Genomic DNA, 9,073 nt, shown 5'->3' on the forward strand with positions numbered 1-9,073 from the left:
CCCGTCCCGTCACCGGGGACCGTCCCTTACCCGGTGCCGGGTGCGTGCCGCTCGGTGCCAGGCGCCCACCGCTCCCTGCGCCAGCCACGGAGGTGCTCTCCAGCAGCTGCCGGCTCTGCCTAAGGCCGAGGCGATTTGGGCTCAGGAGCAACCCTCCCCCCAAAGCCTCCTAGGAGTCCAACGCCAAATGTCGCGCTGGCTGACCTGCCGGGGGGGGCTACTGCGAGGAGGCGGTCAGTCCGCAAGGTCCAGGGGCTCCTGTGGATCGTCAAGCCTCAAACTTGACCAGCAGAAACTTTGGCCGAGACCGGGCGGCGGGAGGCGGCCCTGTGGTCTTCACCTTTTAACCCAATCCCTCTTTCAAAACCAAAAAGATAAAGGGGACCCCCAGGAAGCTCTAAAGATGCGCCGTCATGTGCAGCCGGAGAAATAGTCTACAAACTAGCTGCCCGCAAGGAACTTCTTAAAAAGTACTTTCTGTCTTTAACTGAGTAAAACAATCGCTTCACAACCACAGCAGTGGGGGGCGGGTCAATCAAGGCTGTTAGGTTGATCAAAGGAGCCCTTACCAAAAGGAACATTTAAAAAAAAGACAACAGGTTTTTAAAAATTAAATTCAAAATAAATCACAGCCAAGCAGGAATCTTCTCTCGCAGCAGCACCTCCCGGCTGATGGAGTCGTGGCTGGGGACTGGACCCCATACCCTCAGTCAGAGATGCCAGCGTGGAAACCCCAGCAATTAAATGGGCGCTAGAAGGGCCCCGGAGAATGGATCTGGTCCGACTGAGCAAAGTGCCTCAGTTTTCTGGGTTGCCCCATATTTTACATAATATCTTGAACACTCATTGGTCTGCCCAGTATTTCTCCTCTTCTTTTTAAAATCTGATGTTCATACAGGAAAAATAGCAGAAGTTGAAGGACAGCAGAATTTTATGAGGAGATAGTAACTGCTTTTTGCAATGTTGGATGTGAGATTGGAAGATGCAAGGAAGTACCAGAATAGCATAAATTGATGAGGTGCTAATTATGTGAATATATAGACAAGTTAATACACTGGCAGAAGAAGTTTGATTTTAATGATGCATAAGCAGCAAGTCTGGCTAGAACTTACAGACTCATTACAATTATTTAAAGACTGACTAAAGTAAAAGGAGATATGAATGTCTGGGCTTCATTTGTAGGATTTTCTCAATTAGTGAGCATACTTCACTACTCTTTTTTTTCCATTCCAGTAACATCTGCTCAATTGCCAAAACCTCTACTGAGTTTCCCTCATAAGCCTATAAAATGAAAACATTTTTTTCTTCAAGATTGGAATGTTTAAGTTGATTTAAATATCACTAGTGATCAATCATGTAAACCAATGAGTTATATTAAAATTTGCATACTTACACACATTCTTGGCATGTGTCCTGACATTGTGGATTTGTGGTTCTATTAATACCAATAGTTTAAGAACCACCAGATGATTTCAGGCTAATATTTTATTGTTATTAATGTAATTCTTTTGTGACCTTATAGTTAAAGCTACTATATACAATTTTATATCTTAACACAAAATAGCACAGAATATGAAATTCTTTTTATTTTTGGAAGTTATTATACCATCTCCTTGGTACATTCTATTAGTTAAATATTGCTGTACTCTTTGCTAACATGCTTAAGGAATTTATCTTTATTTTAGAGACAAATATTCATATTAGAGATAAATATGTTAGCATTTTTATGTTTCATTTTCTGTTCAATAATATTCAGGTTTATACAAAAAGTATATAAATAAAAGATACCACAAGACATTAGAATGTAAGAACCTATGTTTAGAGCCAGAGAGGATAAAAAAGATGCTAACACTTGTGTCATCAACTTATTATGCTACTTTTTCATTATAGGTATCTATACTTGTACATTCTGAAACACACATGTATATTTGCATAAAGTTAAATACATTAAAATGTTTATTTGAAGCCTTTCAGTCCTAAATGAAAAGGAATAAGTTACTTTTCAGATGATAATAAAGACAACATATTATACATCTGTTCATAAATAGAGTTGTATTTGACATTTGTTATGTGGACTCTTAACAAATATAGATTTACATACATTATTTTGAGAAGGTGATAATTAAGGACTCTGCTACTGAATCTTGAAAAGTCAAAATGGCAGTTTTCTAAAATCAACATTTCCATGATTGATTGATTTTATACAGAATCTGTGATATGGACCAGGTGGACTCTGCTCCATTATTTCTAAAAGCAAATGAAAATGTCCTTCCTCATTAGTCCATTGTATTTTTCTAGTTATAGCTAAGTCTTATTTTGTTTACATAGCACCAACAATCTGAATGTAAAGTTTCTAAGACCAAATTGTCACTATTTACAGGATTGGCTGAATTTTCATCTTTACACTATATTATAAGATGTAATAAAATTTAAGCAATTATTCAGGCAATACGAGCCTCAGGTTACTTTTATTTAGGTTTGTGTGGGGGTGTGGAGGGTAAAGAGGGAGGAAGCAGACTGGAAACAAACTATTACTCAAAGTTTCTAGATATTTATCATTCTGTATTTTACATGCAAATGACTCTGAGTCTGCTATTTAACAATTGAAATGATATTTTCAACAGCACTATCAAGAACTGGATGTAAAAACAGTCCATATATTTGGAATATGTTATTTTTTACAACATAAAGTGATAATGAAAATAAGTATATTTTTATAACATAACATTAAGATATCGATGAAACTTGATAAATTTCCAAACCCTAGTAATTTTTATTACCTTCTAACCATTGGTAATAGGAAAGAGCAGAATATTGAACTACTTATATTTACAGAGGTGATTATTTCAATTAGATACCTTATCACTTTGTTTTTCTTTCTTTTTATTATGGCAAGTATAATAAATACAAGTAGACTTTCAGAAAAAAACCAATACCTTTGAAATGAGAAGGACCAGGAAGAGAAGGAGGGTGTAGAAAATATTGTGTACATGTCCTTAGTTTACAATACATAAACTTAATCCTACCCTTAAGTGCACTTAATGGAGTTGTTTGTATGAAAGCACTCCCAAAATATGTGTTTATTTTAGAAATTTATGGAAATTGTAACATTGATGCTGATATAATATTCTAATATAGAGCACATCTGTGGCTATTTTCCAAAGTCAGAGGTGTAGCCAGTTTAAAATAAAATCAAAGCCCAGCAGACCCTGGCACTCTCATCACCAGCCATGCATCTGCCATACGTGAAGCCAGTCAGATTGCATGAGATAGAGCTGTGAGAATGAACACTGAGCAATCCGTGGGGGATGGTGCTTCTGAGTCTGGGATGGCTCAGATAGTGCTGTAGAGGTGAAGTGGAAAACTGGGAACACTACCAGATTGAAACCCTGCTAAGGAAAAGAATTTTTGAAAGTCAGAACTATACATATCCTAGTGCTGCTGGACAGTGTTCTTCATTTTTTTTCTATTGCTAAGAAGAAAAAAATAAGAGAACTTTCAGCTTTATATTGAAGGACAACTTCAGTGTCCTAATTGCTCATAATGCAATTATGTAATACAATTACTTAAATAAGAATATGAAACTAGAAATTCATAGTGAGAAAAAGTTTTTATTTTGTCAGTGAGATTTATAAGCTTATTTAAAATTATTTGCAGAGTAAAAATTCTTTTTCTCTGAACAAAAACTTTTATATGTGATTTATTTGTATAAAAAGGAATCGAATGCAATTGTGTATATAATTTTCAAGTACACTTGCTATAATTGCCATCTCTTCATCTTTATCAAAGTTTTGCCTGCTGTAAAAGTAAAGAAGGGGAGAGAAGCTCTTTTGCTCCCATTAGATTTATTAATTAAAGTAATTACATTAAATAGAAAATAATGCCAAAAACAGACACCCATTAGAAAAATATTGCTAGAAGATCTATGTGGCAGGAAAGATGTTGACCAAGAGCCTATAACCAATTTGCCTTAAGAGTTTTAAGTAGCTGCAAAAACTAAAACCCAAAGGGTATATGCAGATTAGAGTTGAAAACCTTTTTTTAAGACAGGACTAGAATAACAAGGGAATAGTCCCTCTCAATGTCTGTGGTATTCTTCATGTCCCTTTGATAAAGCCATCAGTAACAAAGGGGACAAAAATAAACATCAGCAAATAATATAAATGCATGAAGAATACTGTGTAGTCTTTTTAAATAAGTTGTCTTCTGGTCAAAGCTTGAAAATACCATGAGCTTATAGGAAAGATGAGCTCTTGGAGAGCTATAAATAAAATTTCTTGATAATTCTTAAATTGTAAACAGAAATGCCACTTCCCCATTAATGAGAGCGCCCACTTTATGCTATGACAACCAGAGGCAGATATTGTACATGAAAGACTTCACAACCCATCGAATTTCTTGGATAGGAGTTGCTGCTTACCAGCTGTGCAGACTTACACAAGTTTCTTACTACTTCTGAACTTTCATCTTGTCATCTGCACAATGAAATTAATACTCATGACATATGCCATTGTGAGGATTAAATAATAGTGTTTTGCAAACCTTTTAAAGTCACAATTTTGAAAAAAAAAATTCTTACCCTATCTTCTGTATATGTTCTTACCAGTCTACAATCTTTGTTCAGCTTTATTCCTTTATAGTTTGCCTTATAAAAATATCCTGGTCGTCTCTTTAAATTTTTCTCTTATCTCCCCTCACTTTTAAGACAGGGACCCATCCTTTCCTGTGCCCCTACCACTTGGCAAGCTGAGAATTAGTAATATAAGAATACCAAGGCACCTCTCAGAAGTTGGAGTAGGTACCTGGAACGTGCTGTGGCTTTTAAAAATAAAACTGAGGTATAGAATCCACTAGTTTTAGGAGGCAGTATGACAAGTTCTCGGTCCCTCTAAACAACATGCTAGGGAGAAAGCCAAATGAAAACAGAGTTTTAACGAAAGGCAGTTATCTGCAGAGTCAAACTCTCTTGATAGGTCTGCTGAGAGGAAGACTGAGCTTTATCACTATGGAAGTCATTGACAATCTATGATAAAAACAGTTTAATGGTATAGTGGGGGCAGTAGTCACAATGGAGTAAGTTTGAGAAAAGGTGGGATGGGAAAAAAATGGAAAATGTAACGATAAAAACTATTTCGAATAGTTTTGCTAAAAGAGAAGCAGAAAAATGATGCAATACTGGAGCAGTATTTCTTTTGTTTTTTGAAGATGGTAGAAATGACAAAATGCTTGTATACTTATGGGAATAATCTAGTAGTGAGCAGTAACTGATGATGCAAAGGAGAGAGGGGACAATTGCTGGATCCATGCCCTTGAGTAGGTGAGAAGGGGTGGATGCCACACACAAGTAGAGGGGAAAGGCCTTCAATAGGAACACAGAAAGGATAGCAAAAAAGAAGGCAATAAATAGACCCAAATGCAGGGATTTATGTGGAATTGGGGGTAGGTGCTTTTGGAAGATTTCTTCTTTTAACCTAATTTCTTAAATAAGAAACAAAGTCATAGCTGAAAGTGAGAACTGGGGAATGAGGTATTGGGGATTTAAAGAGACAAAAGCTATGAACCAATCTTTTAGGAGAATGGGAAGTAAGTGGACTACGAACAATAGAGGGGTTGCCACATCACACCTACACGAAGATTACACTATGGGCACCGCCATTTAGTCATCCACTATCTAGGAAAGACCATGACCCTGGGGATGCTGGGCTTACCACACAGATACCACCAGTTGCTTGTCGAAGTCACTCCTCATTTTCTTCCTTGTAAACAGATGTCTAATTTTTTTTAAATTTGACAATGTGCTCACACTGAAGGGATGACTCCAGATTGGTCTCAATCATGTTAATCTATTTCCATTTTGTCAGATCTTCACTTTCTCTACTAGAGATAGAGGTGGCCATGTGACCCAGTTCTGGCCAATGAGAATAAGAAGCCTGCTGGAGGCTTCTGGGAGAGCTGTTTTCTTCTCTGACAAAAGGAAATCTCTTTTACTTCTTCTTTCTGCTTCTTGAGGATAGAAATGACTATGATTGTGGTTGACATTTTGTGAACGTGAGGTTGCATGAGAATGAAAAGCCAACCTACTGGCAGAGCAGAAGGGAAGCAAAGAGCAAGCACTGATTAAGCCCCAGAGCAGATCTGGATCAACTTCTCAACAATCTTTTTACTGAGTCTAATAAATGTCTTAAATTGTTAAAACCACTTACTTGGGTATTCTGTTATTAGCAGCTATATGCATTTTAACTGATATCCCTAGATTTCAAAGTGATAACCAACATTTTTAAATTTTATGCACAGTGCATGGCTATATAAAGGACTCAGTTCCCCATTTCTTCCAAAATAAGGTACATACATTTCAAAATATTACTGAGATCCCATTTTGGGGTTTATATTCAAGAGTTGAAAGCAAGATCTCAAAGAGAACCCATGTTTATAGCATTATTCATGAATATACAGAGTGGAAGCAACCAAAATGCCATTGATAAATGAATGGATAAGCAAAATGTGGTATATACATACAATCGAATATCACTCAACTTTAAGAAGGAAGGAAATTCTGCCCTAACTGGTTTGGCTCAGTGGATAGAGCATCGGCCTGCGGACTCAAGGGTCCCAGGTTCGATTCTGGTCAAGGGCATGTACCTTGGTTGTGGGCACATCCCCAGTAGGGGGAGTGCAGGAGGCAGCTGATGGATGTTTCTCTCTCTATGTTTCTAACTCTCTCTCCCTCTCCCTTCCTCTCTGTAGAAAATCAATAAAATATATTTTTTTTAAAAAAAGAAGGAAGGAAATTCTGACTAATGCTACAATATGGGTGAGGACATTATACTAGGTGAAATTAGGGAGTCACAAAAAGACAAATACTGTATGATTCCTGGATAGGAGTTGCTGCTTACCAGCTGTGCAGACTTACACAAGTTTCTTACTATTTCTGAACTTACATCTTGACACCTGTACAATGAAACTAATACTCATGACATATGTCATTGTGAGGGTTAAATAATAGTGTTTTGCAAACATTTTAAAGTCACACTTTTGGAAAAACAATTTCTTACCCTATCTTCAGTATATATTCTTACCAGTTCACAATCTTTGTTCAGCTTTATTCTCTTATAGTTTGCCTTATAAAAATATTATCCTGGTATTCTTTTTAAAATTTCTCTTATCTCCCCTCACTATTAAGACAGGGACTTGATGAAGGTTAACATCTAATTAATAACAGATTTGGGACTGGATCCCAGGTCCGATAACAGCTAGTGTAAACGTTTTCATTAATAAAATGAATTTAGAAAGAGACTTATCCATAGTAAAGGGGCATGATTTTTAGCACCACCTGATCTTATAATCAAGGTTTCCTGTTGCTAAGTAAAATATAAAATATAATGTAATCTAGAGAAAAACTTTTCTTGCATATTTGCTAATGGGAGTTATGGAATCAGTGGTGATACAATATAATCCAAAAAATGGTAGTTATTTACCATGATATTTTGCTCCTTTAGAGAAGAGAACAGGTCTTTTTAGGAATAGAAGATTGAAGGGGCATGATGGGGGTGGGGTGGGCAGAGAATATATTGATAAGAAAATAGTTCTGTTGCATTGAACTATTGCAACAGGGGTGATGGGGGGGTGTCTACTTTGTCTCCACAGAAAGTATAAGAAATAATTTTATAATTTCAACAGTTGTTTTCAGATTTCAAGTATAATTCTACTACATTTTCCTTTATTTTCTATTACCTATAGTACCCCTTACCCCTCAACACCAACAAATTAAAACAAATCAAACCTCTGCTATATGTCATTTCTGCAAAGCTGAGTATCATCATTACACTTGTGCAAATAGAGTCATGAGTATTTTTGCAAGGGGGATCCTGAAGAAATGCCTATATATATAAAGCAGTAAATCACAACTGGGAAAGGAACCTGCTGTAAACACACACTCGGTGGCATGTTACTTGGAACACCAACAACCATCAAAATGCAGAAGTTTGTGATTCCAGGGCCTGGGAGCACGGCTATTTGTTCCCCCAGACTTGAGGCCATAGAGGCTGGACTGGATTAAACCTAAGAGGAATCTGTTTATCCCTTCTGCTTTAAACACCAATCAAAAGCCCTGGTCCCCGCTTGAAGGTGCTGAAATGCAAAGCAAGCTCCCTGTTCCTTTTCTCTCTCTTGGTGGCATTTGAAAGTGTAAAGCTTTGAATACCAATTGCTTGAACTGGACATATGTGAATCTCTTCTAATCCTACTAATCCTGTCCCCAAGTGCTTCTTTGTATGTGGAGGCAGCACACATAGATCTAAGTAAAAGTGGCCGTAATCCTGGAAATGTGGAAAAATGTCCCAGTGTGAGAGATGCGAGAGGGAGAACTCCCTGCCAGAGGGACCTGCTGAAGAAACTATTGTGTCAGTTCAAGGAAAAGAGAGGCTATGGAGGAGCCCTCTCACCTTTTCTGAGCTCCTGGGAGGAGAGCAAACCCACACAGCAGGCATCCTCCCTTGCAAACAGCCTTCATGCACTTGAGCAAACTCACAGAACTGAGACAGTTTCTAAGGGCTGAGAAATTCCCCCGGCGGCTGCTTTCAGTGTCTTGAACCCAGCAGGCCAGGCCTGCCAATGTGCAGACTTCATTAAGCCCCAGAATTTCCTTTTAAACAGCCGGCGTGTTTACAGATTTCTGAGCTGCTGCTCCGGCTGCAAACAGAGCGGAGAGGGGCAGACATTTTTGTTGGAAACCCAAGAAATAAAATAATCCTACAGACACTACCTTCTCAAGACTTTTCAAATAGACAGAGAAAGACAGTAAGTTTCTACATTTTTCTGTTTTGCCAAAACGACTTGTAATTCTCTTCTGACTGGCTGCCTGCAGTTGCCAGTTAGGAGCCCGGCAGCTTTTGAACTTTCTAAAGGAAATGTGGCTGCATTGCCATCCTCATGAAGAATGCCTGAATCCACCCATTCACAAATAATAACTTCTGCAAACAGACTATTTTAAAGTTTGCAGAATATTTAATTACTGATTTCTGAGTCAAGTTATATGGGCAGAGGGCTGATTAACAATAGAAGTGTTGCATTACAA

The sequence above is a fragment of the Myotis brandtii genome, unplaced genomic scaffold, assembly GCF_000412655.1.
Source record: "Myotis brandtii unplaced genomic scaffold, ASM41265v1 scaffold123, whole genome shotgun sequence".
In the NCBI taxonomy this organism is placed as follows: Eukaryota; Metazoa; Chordata; class Mammalia; order Chiroptera; family Vespertilionidae; genus Myotis; species Myotis brandtii.